Source organism: Panthera onca, chromosome B1 (genome assembly GCF_046562875.1).
Source record: "Panthera onca isolate mPanOnc1 chromosome B1, mPanOnc1 haplotype 2, whole genome shotgun sequence".
Classification (NCBI taxonomy): domain Eukaryota; kingdom Metazoa; phylum Chordata; class Mammalia; order Carnivora; family Felidae; genus Panthera; species Panthera onca.
The window spans coordinates 157,603,274-157,621,803 of NC_138342.1; the positions used below are offsets into that span (position 1 = coordinate 157,603,274).

The window sequence follows — 18,530 nt, forward strand, 5'->3', positions numbered from 1 at the left end:
TGAAATTGGAGAAGCAAAATAAATGAGCAAAGAGAAAAAGAGAGAGAGAAACTAAGAAACAGACTCTTGAGACCTCCCCCTCCCCCCTCCCCAAATCCCCGCCACGCGAGGCTGCGGCGCACGATTGAAGAATGTCCCGGGTTCCATTGGGGAAAGTCCTCCTGAGGAATGTCATCCGGCATACAGATGCTCACAATAAGATTCAGGAGAAATCAGATATGTGGAAAATAAGAGAACTGGAGAAACAGATGGAAGATGCCTACCGGGGAACCAAAAGGAAAATGTTACCCAGTAGTTCAAGCCGGATGCGTAGTGGTGGTTTTGATGAAGAAAGTCAAAGAGACTATTGGAGGCCAAAGACTGAAATTTCTGGGGCACTGGAAGATGACTTTCTTAAGGCTAAATCCTGGAATAAGAAGTTATATGATTATGAAGCTAATATGCCAGACAGATGGGGTCACAGCGGTTACAAAGAGTTATACCCTGAAGAATTTAAAACAGACAGTAGTGACCAGCAAGATATTACCAATGGAAAAAAAAACATCTCCCCAAGTAAAATCATCTACCCACGAGTCTCACAAACACAAGAAGTCAAAGAAATCCCACAAAAAAAAGCAGAAAAAAAAGTCACACAAAAAACAGAAGAAAAGCAAAAAGGAAGCCACAGATGTAACAGCAGATTCCTCAAGCGAGTTTTCAGAAGAAACTGGGGCTTCTAGTACCGGGAAAAGGAAACAGCCACATAAGCACAAGAAAAAATCCAGGAAAAAGTCGCTCAAGAAACCTGCTTTATTCTTGGATGCAGAAAGTGATACTTCCCAGTCCGATGATTCCGCATCCAGCAGTTCTGAGGAAGGCGAGGAAAGAGACACTTAGAAAACCAAAAGGAAAAAGAGAGAGAAAAAAGTCCATATCCCTGTAGTTAACAATGAAATACAGGAGAGGACAAACAAACGCACAAATTGGAAGGTGGCTACAGATGAAAGGTCTGCAGAGAGTTCAGAGGATGACTAAATGAGAAAGAAACATTCTTCATTTGCCCATCTGACTGGTTACTTGCAGCTCTGTCACCTTGGGGTTTTGCCAGTGACTCTATTGCCCAGCACAGGGGCCCTGAGGTCAGAGCTGTCCTGTGCCATCTATATATGTTCTGACAGACTTGTCTTGTTTTGGCCTGTTAAACTTGATCCTCTTACTGTTAATAGGGAATCTGGTATTCTGTTATGAAGTTTTCTCGAAGAGATTATTTTTTGCAATTAATCACATTTAGGGTAGAGTGCATATACAGCAAATTAAAGGACCCAGAAAGCTGAACCCAATAAAAAAAAAAAAAAAAGAAACAGACTCTTAATTATAAACTGGTGATTACCAGAGGGAAGGTGGGGGGGGGGGGGTTGGGAATACATAAAATAGGTGATGGAGATCAGGGAGTGCACTTGTTCTGATGAGCACCGGGTGTTGTATGGAACTGTTGAATCACTATATTATACCTGAAACTAATATTACACTGTATATTAACTAACTGAGATTTAAATAAAAACGTAAAAAAGAAAGAAATGCAAAAAAATGATGTCAAATGCAGCACACTTTAAAAATCATATTGTAAACAGTATGTAATTATAAGAGAAATAATGTGCAAAACTGAAAGACAAAAAGCAAAATAGAAAATCATTTGAACAATGTTTCTGTAAAGCCATATCATAATTACATATATTTCTCTGAAGTCATCCCAGATCACTTTGACTGTCAGAGAACTAGTTACAGCTTGATCTCCACTCTTTAGTGGAGTGATTTATGGAACTGCAAAACTATTTCCCCAAATTTCTGCTCATTCCCAACGGCTCAGGCACTCCTGATGCAGCACCTAAATTTATGGTTGATGTCATTTTCAGGCTTCATCACCCCAGGTAAAATGTTCCATCCTTTTATCAGTTTCCATAAAATATCCACTCATACCCAGCAATTTATGAGTTTTTACTGAAATCACCAGAGATAAGGCAGTTGAGTGTATGTGTGGGGGGGGGGGGGGGTCGGGGGGGGGGGAGTGATACTGTTATAGAGAGGAAATTATACTGTAGTGCACTTGACCTTCCACCACATCTCTTGGCTTCCCCAGTTCCTGCCCTTCACCCCTGCCCTCTCTTCTCATCTCTAGTCCTCACCGCCTCTCTCTTGGTGCCTTGCTGCCCTTTGAAAACCAGGCCTTTCCTAAGGATCAGTTTCTACATCACAGATCAACAAATATAGTTATAGATGGGTTAGCTCTTACAGTAATAATTCATTCCCAACTAATCTCATACATCTGCATAGCTGGAAGACAGCATGGGAGTAAACCAAAACATTAATAGCATTTAATTCATGGTGGTAAATTTAAAAGTGATTTTACTTTTATTATTTAATCTATGATTTCTAAACTTTCAAAAACGGGTAAGTGCTACTTTTTCATTATAAAGAAAAAAACTTTAATGGAATTGTTTATCTTATAATGCAGTAAATTCCCCAACATTAAAGACCAGATCATAATTTTGGAAACTATTTTAGAGGTAATGGTAGAGGAGGACCCTCCTAATTATAGAATTTTATGATTCAAGGGTGTCGCTAAAATAATGTAAATGAGAGTACTTTGAAAAGTATGAATCTCTACAAAAATATGCTATTATTTTGATGCTTTGTAGTGCAATGATGAGTACAATTGTTGGTACTAAATAGAACATAAACTTCTAGAATAAAATGGTACTGAGCTTTCAGGGTAGACATGACATAATGTTCCCAAAATTCATGTTTAAAATATATCCTATCTCTTCACTTTTTCCCTATCCTTGCTTCCTGATTCTCTCTCCTTTTCCTAAGGGGGTGGGATAATCAAAGTTTCATCCCATTATCATGGTAAATCTAAGAGTTTAAATAAGTATTGTCAGAGGATGTTTTATTTTCACCTAGGACAACAGAGAGATCTAATCCTCTGTTGTATCTGCCACTGTTTCTAATCTAATTCTTTAATTGTGTATAGCAGTCAATAAAAACCAGGGAGATTCATGAATAAAAATTGAAGAAAGCAGAGTTTATAGGCAGGAAGACTGGTAAATATGTGGAGTTAGAAAAGCAGTCAGCTCTTTTCTGATTGGACCAGAAAATATTAAAATCAAACAAACACATCCTTTGCTTGTTGGATCTGAAAGTATTAGAAAACCTTTTAAATCATGATGGGTTCTTGTTTTTTTTGTTTGTCTTAATACTTCTCTAAAAAATTGTAAGCAGGGGTTAAGATATAGACAAAAATCAAAGAAAAAATGTCCTTAAAATAAGAGGTCCCTGTCATCATTTTCAAGGAGTGCCATCCATGAATATAAAACATACTTTCAGTTCCATGAAACCTTAGCATTAAGATTATTGCACATTTTATTGGCCTTTCCTAGGCTCTGAAACTAGAAATTCATCTGCCTCTAACCTTTCCACCCAAGTCGACTTCATACATAAGTAAAGAGCAAGTTGAAATTACAGGGAGCTGTAAAGAAATAGAAGTTCTCCGCTTTCTTCTTTCAAAACCAATATTAAAATATATGAGGTGCAATTGTCAAACTAAAAAGATTGCCAGATGATTCATAAGGAATGAGTGGCCGGCAGGCTAGCCTGACCGCTCCCTTGCATTACCGATTTTAACGGGTCTTTGGGAAGGAAGATGGTTATTTCCCAAGGAAGTCAGACAGCAGTGAAGATGGGTGATAGCGGGCAAAGGGGAGGGAGAAGGGCCAGATGCTGCACATAAACGGAAGATAATGCCACTCAACACAGCATGTTCACATGTTAAATTTTTTAGTAAACAGCTTGTAAATGAAATCCCAAAGGATTCAATTTCCCCTCCTCCGGTTCCTTATCTTTCCCACCTGCCCTTATCTTATCACCTCCCCAAGGAGGAACAGGCACACCTGTGGGGCATACTTTTAACTTGTCAGGGACTTAACTATAGTCCAGGCAGCTACATATTACAGCTAAATGGATTTACACATTTGAGGGAGAGTATCTGCTGCTGTTCAGTGAGCCATGGCATTGATGCCTAATTTGTTGCTTACTTGTCATGGCAGCATTGATTCTTGTAACCAGTCGGTGCAGAGGCAGGGATTCCGGGTGAGCATGTGATCCTGTTACACCTGATTTGGCCAGCAGGGACTGCTTCTCCCTAAAAGGTCCTGGGTCAGCCTAGTCTTGACTTGGTAAGAAAATAGTATGGGGCACCTGGGTGGCTCAGTCGGTTAAGCCTCCGACTTTGACCCAGGTCATGACCTCACGGTTTATGAATTAGAGCCATGTGTGGGGCTCTGTGCTGACAGCTCAGAGCCTGGAGCCTGCTTTGGATTCTGTGTCTCCCTCTCTCTCTGCCCCTCCCCTGTTCATGCTCTGTCTCTCTCGCTCTTAAAAAATAAACATAAAAAAAAAAGAAAATAGTATGAACTTGGAAAGAAAGCAAAGGGGATACAAAATCTTATTTCTATGCTTCAGAAATCCCAACACCACTTTTGTGAACACGATGATGAATAGTATCTGAGACTTTTGCTTGTTCATTGCCCTATTTTTGGTACTGCTCATTGACTTATCCATTCATTCATTAAATATTTACTGTGATTGTTTATAAACCTCTAGCAACTGTCCTCCAAAGCCTTGACTCCTATGAACGTGAAAACTGAACTGAACCTATTCATATAAATATGTATATCTAGGATTCCTAGGGGACTGGGAAAGGGCTTAGTCTGCTGGAACAGGGCATTGTTGAGGTAAATTGTTGGAGGTTGTGATTGCATGAAGTCCAGACAAACCCAGTGGGAGAGTTAAGGTATATTGTGGCAAATGACCAGTGCCACAACTGGAACCATGGAATAAGAAGAGGTATAGGCAGTAATGGTCCTTTACTCTTAGGGAATTTATTGGTTGAGAAAAATCACTTCAAGGGAAAATTAAGTTGGTATGCATCTTGTTACAGACACACTCACTGGCTATCAATGTGAGGAATGATTTGAGTCTTCAGGAAAGACATATACGACTGTCTAAATAAGCTGAACAAGCAGCTTTACATAACAGAGAATACCATGAGTGATTAAAAAATAAAAGGAAGAAAAAAATGGAAGTCCAAGCCCCCACTGTTCATGGTTTAATAAATAATCTTAGTACAGAGGGCACAGAGCCCTTCTTTATTCCAGCATGGTGATTGTGGAAGTGAGATTAAGTAGAAGAAAGATATGATCCATGGAGCAATGCCAAAAAACCCCCAAATCAACTTAAAGATCAACTGAGAGTAACAGACCCTACTGTGGGTGGCAGCAGTGGGATTGCAGGAGTGGAAACCACCATGCAGAGGATGCTTCTGAATAGATCATCACTGACCACAGTAACACATGTTTCTCGACCCTAGATATAGAGTAGAATCATCTAAGGATTTTTTCAAAAAATGCTGATATCTGAGCCCTAGCCTCAGGGATTCAGATTCAATTGGCCTGGCATAAAACCCTATCACTAGTGATTAGAATCCTCTGGAGTTATAATGGGCAACCAGGGTTAGGAACCACTACTATAAAGAAAAGAGGGGACTGGATAGGCTGGTTCAAGGAACTAAGCCAATGAACTAAAGACTAAGGCTAGGATGACTCACACCCCCTCACTTGAAGCCCCTCCTCCATACCTCAGTGGCCTGAGAAATGTAATTTATCATAAAAGATCAAGGAGATAAATATAATGTGTCTCTAGCCAGCATACTGGCTAAAATCAAATCATGATTTGTCCTATATTCCAAAATAAGTCTTGGGATATACATATATATATATATATATATATATATATATATACACACACATATATATGTATGTATATATGTATGTATGTGTATATGTGTGTGTATGTATGTATATATGTATATGTATGTATATGTATATATGTGTATATATGTGTGTGTATATGTATATGTATATATACATATACATATATGTATTCAACACACATTCAGAAATAGTGATATAATAGTAATGAATGTATATAATCAATGAAAATGGCATTGATACATTCTTAGTAAATTGATCAAGATATTACTTATTTCTTTGAAATAGTTAAAATACTCTTGTGATCAAGAAGGATTTCAAGAGAATTTTTAAAAGCATGTGAGAGTCAGTGAATAGGGAAAGGGAGAACATTCCAGACACAAGGCACAGATGTCTGGCAACATGGGTTTGAATGATTAAAGGCATATTTAATAGGTCTTTTTAAATTTCCTCCTCTTTTGGAAATAGCCTCTTTTCCAGGCTGATTTTTTTCACTGTTTATTTAGAATCTGTGTATCTCTTAAGAAGGTGACTCCTCAGTAGTGTGGTAAACATGAAAACCATGAAAAGGTATATCACAGAATGGCTCAGTAGGATTAAACTAATGCTTTTTGATATTTTTTACATTAATTTATTTTCTAATTGTCAAGAATTGAAAGTTATTGGTCATCCTCTGCACATGCAGGATCACCCTAAGAGTAATTGAAATTGTGTAATTGAAAATAGACAGCTGTCTAGAATGAGGTCTATTCCCCAGTTTTACTGCTTACCCCACTGTGTGGCTTGACCGCGTCGTTGAACTTCCAGGCCATCATTGCCAACATGGAGATAGTACTTACCTTATAACATCGTTGTGGAGTTTCAGTGGGATGAATATGCAAAGTGCTGACTGTAATAAGCACTTAATAAATGGAATGTATTATTGATCTTAATAAATGTATTTTTATTTTTGGTAAGATCCAATTTATGTCCAAATAGATTCCTGGGCTAGAGCCAAAAGCCTTTAAAAGGTGGTGATAGGATAAGCTTTGTTAAGGTGAGCACCATGTTTTTTGTTGTGAATTAGTGAATACATTATAACACACTACAGGGGACAGTTCTTTCAGCTCTCACATAAACTTAATTGGAAGCTGGAATATGACAGCAAGGGGGAAATGGACTTCCTGCCACCTCCTGCAAATAGAAAGCATGGCAGCTGTACTAGGAACTAGAAGCTTCTGGAGAGGGGTAGAATCAGACTGGTTAGTGCTAGAAAACTTCTTAAAGATTCTTCTAGTACAAACTTTTTTTTTTTTTGGTAACTGATGAAAACTCTGAACCTGAGCTAAAAGATGTACCTAAAATCCCACTACTATTTCATGGTATAGACAGAGCTAGAACCCAGAGCTCAAGATCCCCCATCGTTCTTTCAACTAAATCATTCTTCCAAATCATTCTTTTTACAATCTCGTCTATTCAGTTGCTCTTTTTTATAATTTTTTAAAATGTTTTTACTTACTTTTGAGTGAGAAAGAGATAGCATGAACAGGGGAGGGGCAGAGAGAGAGGGAGACACAGAATCTGAAGCAGGCTCCAGGCTCTGAGCTGTCAGCACAGAGCCCAGTGCAGGGCTCCAACCCAGGAACTGTGAGATCATGACCTGAGCCAAAGTCTGACACTTAACTGACTGAGTCACCCAGGCACCCCTCTTCAGTTTCTTTCTAAGTGTAGCATTTCCAAGTTAAATTATTCACAGTCTTGCAGCTTTACTTTATATGTCGTACCCTTCCAAATGTTGCATATTACATCTATCCTATGAAAACTTAGGGCCTCTCAGTGAGGATCAGTTTATCACCATGAATGAGTCTGAGATGACAAAGTTAAACCAGTCCCACTGGGAGAAAAATGTGAAATGGAGAGACCATGAGAGTCCTCGGCATGCAGCTTCCAGTCCATCTTTTCACCACAATTTTTGATGAAATCCTATTCTACATTTTCACATACGACAAGACTTCAGAGAATAATTAATGCAGACCTACTTGAGATGTTTCAGTATGTCCATTCATTCTCCAACACCAATAATATAAATGATGGTAATTTTGATTTAATGTGAAAATTAGAGGTGGGAGATATGGGACCACAAATCAAGTATCATTTATTTAGAACATGAAGACAAATATCAAACATTTTGATATTAATTGATAGTTTACACATTAATTTTCTGAATCCTATATTATCTGTTCCTCAATTTCTGCAAGGGAGGTAGTGCTTTCTCCATCAGAGAGGTTCAGTGATTTACTGAAACTTACACAGCCCCACATTAGGAATCTAGCACCTACACGGTTGTTTGACTCCCAGCATGGTTTTCTTCCTAACATTGCACTACCTAATTGCCCCCAAATTACTTGGAACCCTTTGTCTTCTGGACTGAAAAAGAAATAAACTTAAATATGTGTAGGGCTTTGAGATTTTAGGACAGGATTTTCCTGCAGCACTTTGAACATAACCTGTATAGACAGAATGCAAAGAGGAAACCACATTGGAAAAAGAATCTTAAAAGGTCAACTGGATTGAGAGGGCAGTCAAGGGAAGCCATCTCAATTTTAGTGTGTTCTTGATATATGGATCTAAACACAATCTGAAAAGACTAACCTAATATCTTTCTGACCCAGAGTTGACCCAGACTCAATCCTAACTTGCAAAAGAAGGAAAGCTGAAGTTGAAGGTTGGAGGCCATCAATCTTGTAGCATATCATAGATGGAAAATATCAGCAAACTATCTAAGAAAAGAATTATTGATCAAAAGTGAAGGAAAGAAATAAGGCACAGGAATATTTTAGATGCACATAAAAAAGGAGTGTGGGTTTAAATATGATAAATACCTCTTACATTGGCAAAAAATTTTCTGTGTATGAACTGCTTACATATACATACAGCTATGTGCATATGTGGCAAATTTATTAACATGGAAAATCAGTGTAGAAAAAGGATGGAATATTGAGGAATGACAAATCTTTTCTCATAAGGAATTGAAAAATACAGAATGTAATTGTTAGAGTTTTGCAAACAGAACCAGTAGAATGTATGCATATATTATATGTGTATGTGTGTGTGTGTGTGTGTGTGTGTGTGTGTGTGTGTGTGTGTTATGGGTATGTATACACACATAGAGGAGAGAGAAAAAGGAGAGAGATAATTGCTTTATTGTAAGGAACTGGCTTACGTGACTGTAGAAGCTGGCACATCTCAAGACCTGCAAGGTCAATTGGTAAGGTCAAGAGTTGACAGTTTAGTTGCACTTTGAAGGCTAGCAGGCTGGAAGATGAGAAGAACTAATTCAACTGTTTAGGGAAAGCTCACCCTTTTCATTCTATTCAGCTCTTCAACTGATTTGATGAGGCCCACCCACACTGAAGGGGGCAGTCTCTTTTATTCAGACCAATTTAAATGCTAATCTCATCCAAAAACACCCTTCTGAAATAATATTTGACCAAGTGTCTGGAGTACTCTGTGGCCCCCACAGTCAAGCTCATACATAAAATTAATCCTCATGGTGACTAGAAGTAAAGAGACCAACATTATGACAACTACATGGAATTTAGGTGAATGTGCCTCTTCAGTGTTATTTCCTTTTGGAAAAAATATGCATATTATGATAATGTAGTAAGAATATTCACATGATGTCCTTAAGTCAGGTGTCTTTGCAAAGGATAAGGAGGGCCAAGAAGAGAAATCCAAAAGTCAATTTAGGTTACACAGAAGATCAAGTAGGTATGGAGTACAGCTGATTTTAATCAAGAGTAAAAAAGAAACACAGGGTAAGCCTTTTGCCCCTGCTCAGGCTTAAGCACATATGAGGAGGGTTTTGTATTGCCAAAGAAATGTGTGTGTTTCAAAACTGACACTTGTGTGTTTTCTTGACCCCTTCTCCACCAGGAAATGAGGCAAACCTAAAGTGGAATTGAGGATTTATCTGCCTTTAGAATAGTCTTGGGGAAAGTCTTGCTTTTCTTGGGAAAAGCCCTGAATTCTAAAGGACAGGTAGAGAATATGTCTGATTTTTTGAAAAGCATTGTATGTAATTAGCAATTTTTTAAAGAGAAGCTGAACAGGTAAAAATCAAAATGAACAAAAAATGTAAGAAGACTTTAGAAGTGGTTAGTGAAGTGTGATTTTCAAAAGCTTATTTTTGAACTGACATAATACACACATTTTCTGACATTTCCCACCATATTTTCTATTTTACACAATTAGATACTGAATATACCTCACCATCAATACCTAATATGAATACAATAATATAGTATATTTCAAAAACACTTTTAGATCCATTAATGTATTTGAACCTTATAAAATGTCTCTGCTGTTGATAGAATAGGTGTCTTATCTCCATTTCAAAGATGAAAAAACTGAGGCACAGTTCAGGATCATGAATTTCCTAATATGGCACACAAAAAAACTGAGAGGCAGATCTGGAAAGGGATTAGGCTTTCTAACTATTATACCACAATACCATATATTTTCCATGAGTCCTGCATAGATCCATGCTTTTCCCATGATTTCCATATACGTTACTTCAAGGTTTGGGTTTTTTTTTAATGTTTTATAAGAGGAGATTATGCATATTTTTTCTCTTTCCTATTTTCCATGAGCTAAACAACTCAATTGTATCTGGATCAGAGGCATGGCCTTTTTGTAGCTGTCTGGCATCCTCTTGCTTCCTTGTGCCCGAGATGAAAGCCTGATGCATTTGCCCAGATCTCTTCTATTGCTTAAGCAATGAAGAAAACATTATCCTAATGGCACTCAATGTGTGCTGTCTCTGGGCACAGCTATTGTGCCCTCCTTCCAAGCTCGGCCATTAAGGAGTCTTCCCAATGAGAGATCTCAACGAGAACTTCAATACCAGCTACTTGCCCTCTTACAACATCCATTTTCGCTTTCCTACTAATTCTGGGAAAAAGCCTGTCGGGCAAGGCTTCACAGTCCATAACTCTCCCTTTAGTGTCACTTTTCGGCCCACTCCCCTAGAGGGGTAGTTTGTGAGCCAACTCCAAAACACAGCCCCATGAAGCAAAAGCTTAAGCCTGGCTTAGAATCTGTCTCTTTATCAAATGAGCCCACAGAGTGTGAGCAAAAGCAATCCTCCGAAAGACAGATCTGCTCTGGCAACTGGTCCACCAGTGAAGATGCCTGTAGGAAAAGCAAGTGGTATCAGAGAATAAAAATGGCAAACTAAGGGCACCTGGGTGGCTCAGTCAGTTAAGCTTCCAACTCTTGATTGGGGCTCAAGTCATGATCTCACAGTTCATGAGATGGAGCCCTGTGTTGGGGCTTCAGTGTGGAACCTGCTTGGGATTCTCTCTCTCCCTCACTCTCTGCCCCTCCCCTGCTCATGCTCTCTCTGTCTCTCTCAAAATAAATAAACTTAAATATAAACTTTAAAAACAACAGACTGTTCTGGCTGCCTCAGAAAACATCAGATTCAAGTTGTCTCCTCTTGCTTACTAAAGTAATTGAAAATAATTGTCAGCAGCTTTTGAAGATAACACTACTGACCTGCTAGGGGTGGGGTTAGAGTTTTCTGGAAGTGGGAATGGGTGATGAGAATGCCAGGTATATATTAAAAACTTGGTTTACAAAACGGATGCACTTCTATTAACTCCTTTGAACATCTAAAGGCAGAAATATGGGTTTTCAGTTAGAGATATCTGTTCAAATCCCAGCTCTGCTCCTTACTAGTTCTGTTAGCCAGAACAAATTATTCATGCTCTTTAAGCTCAACTTTCTCCATCAATAAATTGGAGAGTAATCATGCCTACCTTCCTAAACCATTGTTTGAATTAAAGTTTATATATAATTTAAGAGTTATATATAATTCACACACTTTATGGAATATAGAGCTTCTCATTAAATGGTGGCTATTAGTACTTATCACAAAAGCCATGTGATTTAGGATGATTATCAGTTTAGCAATGAGAACATTGAGGCTCAGATTTCAGTAATGTTCCCAGTATCACAGAGCTGAAAGAAAAAAAAAAGCCATGACACAAACATATCACTCAAACATATAAATAATTACTTCTGTCATTCTGGAAACTCAGAAACTTGAAACATAACCAAAAATTAAAAAGTCTGCAGTTCTTTACTTTAGATTTTTTTTTCACCTGCTCTGAGTTGCTTAAGATTTTCGTTCTTGATTGAATGTGCTTACTATTAAAGGAGTACTTTAGAGAATGGTGCTATAATTGGCCTTGGGTTGTAGCAGATGGAGTAAAATCAGGGGTGAGGCCATAGGAATAAAATACATCCTGCATTCACCTAAATTACTTCCTAGAGTAGAATAGCTCAAGATAAATGAATTGAGAAATAGCTCTTGATTGAGAAAACAAGTGTAAAAAAAAAAAAAAAAACTAAATACATCTGCCCATGGAGGGGGTATGGGCATGATATGTGGTTCAGCTATGTAAATCAGTAGGAGGAAACAGGTAAATTAGAAAAGGGTTAGAAATAGTTATTTGCCTACCTGTACTTTAGATCTAGTTAGCTTTTGTGCAGCCTTACTACCATCCATTGATAAGCTGGTATAAGACAGGCTCTAATGAAACTATTAAACTCTTAGGATATATTTTCTGAAGAGTTAGACTCACTCAGCATATCAAGATGACTATTGCTGGAGAGCATTACAGCAGGGTGCAGTGGGCTCCCAGAAATTACTTCTTAGATTCTTTCCTTCTGAATTCTTACCATGACTATGTTGCCATACTGAAGCCTTGTCCCCTTACAACCAAGGATAATATGGTCCCTCACAATGTGCCAGACTCTGTTTTAAGTGCTTTACATCCTCACAACCATCCGAGGGGGTAGGGCTAATGTTATCCCCAGAATAACGTGATGAAAGTAAAACACGGAGAAGGTAAGCAATTTTCTTAGTATCACACAGCTGGAAAATGATGGTGTTGGCATGTTGTCTAGCTCCAGAGCACATTCTTGCATCCAAGACGTTATATCCCATGCCAATTCTTCTTGAACAATCTACGGTCAAAGACTCATTTTATAGGCGGTGTGCAAATACTTTTATAAGCTACACTAAAAATCAGTTAGTGGAAAAATGAAATGATATCTAAAATAGAATTCCAACTTTTAAATTATCATGAAACTCAACATGCATAAAATTACTCTGTAAATTGCTGTAAGTTTCTAAATGCTTTATCAATACTGACTCTTATTTCTTTTGTGATCCGTGGTCCATGAGTAGTCCCCCGGCCAACACTTTGAGTAGCACTGCCCTAGGCTTAGGTGGCTGATGGGGGTTGGGCACATTTTGTGTCATTGAAATGAGTGAAGTCAGCTGCTATGTAGCAAGCTCAATTCTGATGCCGTGAGTTCTTAGGTCTGTGTTTTCTAATCAACTAAATTAATCAATTCACAAAACCCCTGATCGAGAAATTAACAGATGGAGGCATCCTTTAGAACTGAAATTAGGACTTCTTCCATGCCAGGCTGAAGGGAGCTGATCCTTCTAGCACATTACCATATAAAATAAATGTTGCCCAATTTCTCTTTAAGAACTAACAATGTTCTTTCCCATAATTGTTCCTGAATCTTAGTTTGAATTTCCTATTCCCTCCTATTTTCTCATGACCAAATGTATTTGGCACATTTTCTGAAAACTACTAGGTATTCAGTAAATGTTTGTGATTGAAAATTCACTTTTATTTCAGCAAATACTATTTGCATTAAATCTCTAGGTATTAATGACACCACAGGGGTACTACATGAGTCTGAAATTGTGATATGCCCCCTATCTGGGTGTTTCGTACTGAAGGGGAAATACTACGGACACATATTCTAAGTAATGGCTTATTCAAATGAAGTAGGGGAGATGAAAGAGTTAAACTCAAAAGTGTTTACCACTTTGCTTTATTAAAAAATTCAAATATTATAATATCCGTGTTATAAACTTAATGTTCTCATTATTATAATTTGGAAGCTTTAAGTAGTGCACGATTGCTCTCACAATAAAGACTGTCTTCATAATGAAGTTTTGTATAAATGTCTTCAAATCAAGAGCACCAAGTCTCATGTTAGTTTTCAAAAACACAATTAGTCATTATTTTTCTAATAATTCATAAATACGAGTCACGCATAATGAGAGCATGCAGTTTGTCACATGTGGAAATCAACAAATCTATCTCAGGACCTATTAAATGCTGAGAACTTTCCTGGGTACTACTGGATAAGATTGGGGAGGGGGCAAAGAAGGAAGGTGAAATAGGGTTCTGCTCAAATAACAGTGTTGTTGGGAACACATGGGACAATGAGGCAGTGGCCCCTCTTCCCTTTGTATACCAGGACTGTGTTCCGACCCCCACACCCATCCACCCAGCAAGCCTAGCGAAAGCAGACACTGAGAGAAGAATGTCTAGGCTTTCATTAAATATTGCCTTGTTTCTCTTAGAGGTTTGAGGGGATCAGAGCTGTATAGCCATTGCCAATACCCTTTTCTGTTTCTTACTATCCGAGTTTTAAACCAATCAGAAACTTAAGAGATCTTTAGCCTAACTTCTCTCCTAGAGAAGAGAGGGCTTTGAATCAGCTTCTGGAAGATATGGTACGTTGACCCCTCCTCTCCCTCTTCATTGCCTTTCCTGCTAATGTGAAGTGACCGGCAGGGTTTTAGCATGCCCATGGGTCCATAAAACACTGCAGTCTACATTGCCCTCCCTAACCCACACCAGATTCAAACCATAAACTTACCTCCTTTTAGAGTTAGTCTTTAAGCTAGTCTATGTAAGAGTCATAACAATTTCACCCTATTTCCCATATCCATTAAAACAATTGAAAAGAATTCAGAGTCTCTTGGAATAATAAATTCTGAACCTTCCCTTCTCTTCAAAGAATGGTAAGAATTTCTCTCTAGGTTTTCTTTCTAAGGCATTTAGCTTTATCTTTTCATCTTGTCCTCCATCTGGAACAGATTTCCTATTAGGTAGGTAGACACCTCTTACGTCAAGCCAGTCTGAGCCATCCTATCCGTGATATAACGATGTCCCTGAACAAGAGCAGTGACAAAGAATGTGTGCTATGCTGTGAAAGAACAGGAAAGTTACATAAATGGTCTTCTCACGACAGATACTTTAATGTGGCTACACATCAAAGAAGAGGAGAGAGAGGTTCCTCCCGGTAAAACTGATTGGGAGATGAATTACTCAGGATAAGCTGGACTATCCTGTAGTAATATATAAACTCTCAAATCTTAGTGACTATAGCCCCAAAAGCGGATTTTTCCCTTCTGTGAAGTTAAGTTGTAAGTCCCTGGCAATTCCCTGCCAAGCAATGACTCAGGGATCCAGGCTTTTGCTATTTTATGGCAGCATTTTCACCCAGGGCAGGCTTTTTCAGAGTCTGGGAAAAATCTGATGGCCTGAGGCATCCTTGAATGTAATGAATTAAATTCTCTCTTATGTGTCTCTAGAGTGCCATCCTGGGAAAAACTCAGGAAACAGTGGCACAAATCATTTTCTCTGGCCTTAACTTGCTCACAGAACCTCAGGTGTGAAAGACTGTGTTAGGGTCTCCTTGGAGTCTTCCTCTGGGTCCTCTGTATCCTACCATCCCAGAGAGAGGAACGTGGAGAATTGCTTGTGACATTTGTGGCTCAGCTAAGGAGTGAGGTGAAACGCTTTCACCCACTTTCCATTGGCCAGGAAGCTCCTGCATATTAGCGAGAAGTCCAGAAAATGGAATCTCCCTGTATGCCCATGAAGAGGAAAAGTTTTTGGTTCTGAGCATCTAGCCGGCCTCTGCCATGGGAGCTATATTGGTAGCTTTGTAACGCTTTATCTGACACATCATTTCTTCCTGATAGATCGTTGCCCTAATTTATGTAATGCACTTATGATGATGCCTGAAACATAGTAAGTGCTATAAGAGTTTATTATTATATCCTTGTCACCATCAACACTGTTATTACCACCAGTATTATCTGACATGAACAATGCACTCTGTGTTAGAGATGCTCTTCAAAAGCTCTGTTACTTGAGAAAAGAGGGAAGTTCCTGCAGGTAGCATGCAGCTCTCCTTAATTAATCCAAGGCCCCCAAATTGTTTACCAGTTTATCTAATTCTCAACTTAGAACACGGGGGGGGGGGGGGCTGTCTCCAGGAGAAGGGTGCCATTCTACCAAGAGAGGTGTCCTGGCAACTTGCAGCCTTGAGTAGCTGTGACAACAGAGGTCCCAGCCAGAATCTCAACAGCAAATGCCAAGAGCTGGGATCCCAGGCAGGGAGCATGGGCCCTCCCTACTATGTGCTGGGTGGAGGTGTTTGCTGTAGCCTTGGGCAGACCAGGGCAGAAGAGACAAGGCTTGGAGCATGCTAGAGTAAGTGGTGCTTTGTAGCGTGCCTCCCACATCAAAGCTCCCCCAATGCTCTTCCCACTCCCTGGGACCTGTGGTAAAGGTTTTGTTTAGCCCTTCGCAGTCCATGCAATTTCATTGTCCCACGAAAATATCTAATTCCCCAAGGGAGCTTTTCCTACAAGCTTTACTGCACTCTGGTTAACTCCCCAAACCTTCCATCTCAAGTGCCAGCCACGTGCTACTAACTACTGAGCAGGGACCTCCCAGGGCAACACAGAATAGCTTTTTATTGCTTACTGCACTCAACAGCCCACCCCCCTTCCCCAAAAAAGACCAAAAAAAAATTTTTTTTCTGCATCTTTACTGCTCAAACCCTGAAAGGCTGGAAAGAATAGAGGCAGTAAGATCATTTCATTTCACTGGAATTATGTCACACACACACACACCATATATATATATATATGTTCCATTTATATGGAGATATATATATATATATATATATATATATATATATATATATTTATATGGAGATATATATATATATATATATATATATATATATATATTCCATTTACTCTGTCATCATGGGTTTAGTTAACACTTAAGGTCCCCATTTGATTGGAGAACGAAGTCTATGAAGAAATGGTTTATAATCTACCTTCCATAGAGAAAAGACCCTGGGTACATTTTTGGACAGCAGGCATCCTCCTGGACATTTGTAGGTGTGTTTCTGCCTGGAAGACAAATGTGATAGTCTGTTTCCTGTGACAGCTGCAATTTCTTCGATGGACTATTCTTCACCCCAGCCTCTCATTAAAATTGTGCTCATCCTTCAAGACCTAAAGGCAAACGCCTCCTCTGCCTTCTTCCCCCACCCCTCTTACAAATTGCATGGTACTTATCTCCTTCCTTGAGTGGAGTTGAACCCCCCACTATATTAGGAAACTTCTAGGAAAAGATTTGTGTCTGACTCATTTCTCTATGCCTCTTAGTGATTACCACAAATTAAAAGCCTAATAAATATTTTGAGCTGACTGAAGCTCATGTCAGCAATACTGCTTGGAATGAGAGTGAACAATCAAATCCAGAATGCAGATTTATCACAGGATAAAAAGTAAATTTGAAAGACAGTTCTAGGATGCACATGAAATTCAAATGGAATTTTATTTCATCTTCACTATGTGAGTACATTCTCTTCAAAAGAGAAAAGTTACAAAAAAAAGAAAGCTAAGTTATAAATTTCTATAGTGAAATACTTGGTTAAGTATCAACATATATACAGGAATGTTTATTTTTGTCTCTCCCTAATTTATGAAAATTTCCTATTAGTCCTATTCTATAGATTATTAGTAATAGACAAGGATTTTGACTACAATGGCACCCAAAGATTACCAAGAGGATAAAAGAAGACACGGGTATGTGATGTCATGGAGGTACACATGGCCTTTCAGGTATGTGTTTGAAACCAGGCCTTTTTCTTCATATTTACAAACATCTCGCAAAAAATGTTACTGTCTCCTAGCTAGATGCAGGTATTAGATGCTAGACATTTCAGGATATGCAGTGATGGAGAAGTTCCACCCAAAAGATCTTCCGGTCTGTTTACGAGGAATGAAGCAAAAAAATAATTGCAATGCACAACAGGATATAATAAATGTCAAATGAAGGACTTAAACAAAAAGTTAAGAGGAGTCAGAGACAGGAGCACTCATGTCTGTTTATGAGTCAGGTAGAAGATTAGGTGACATCTGAAGAGACCTTGCTATAGGGAAGAATTTGTCTACAAAATAGAGTGATTGGAAGTAGGGAATAATTAACGAACCATCAGCCACCAAGAGGTGAATCACATAGAGAAAGGACTTTTTGTGGCAAAGAAATCTTGTCAGTTTACTTACTATACTTGAATCCATAGTCTTTCCTCAACTTCATTCAGATAGTGCTTCCTTTTTTTTTTTTTTTTAACGTTTATTTATTTTTGAGACAGAGAGAGACAGAGCATGAACGGGGAGGGTCAGAGAGAGAGGGAGACACAGAATCTGAAACAAGCTCCAGGCTCTGAGCTGTCAGCACAGAGCCCGACGCGGGGCTTGAACTCACGGACCGCGAGATCATGACCTGAGCTGAAGTCGGACGCTTAACTGACTGAGCCACCCAGGCGCCCCAGATAGTGCTTTCTTTAACTAATTCATCATGATACTGTGAGGGACGTGTGTGTATTAGCTGCACTGCAGTGCCTTTTATGGTTTTAATCTCGGACTGGGCCTGCCCGGAAATCCTTGGCTCCAAGGACATTCCCCAGGTCTTCTCCTCATGTGCTGGTTCTCCCCATCTCTAGCTTGATACTTTCCTTTGCTTTGACCAGTCATTGTTTCCTCTGCCTCTG

General features: G+C 38.9%; 1 pseudogene; it reads left to right on the forward strand.

The window, feature by feature from the left end:
• Positions 1 to 86: 86 nt before the first annotated feature.
• On the forward strand, positions 87 to 1,314 carry LOC132691842 (uncharacterized protein NKAPD1 pseudogene; annotated as a pseudogene).
• Positions 1,315 to 18,530: the final 17,216 nt, after the last annotated feature.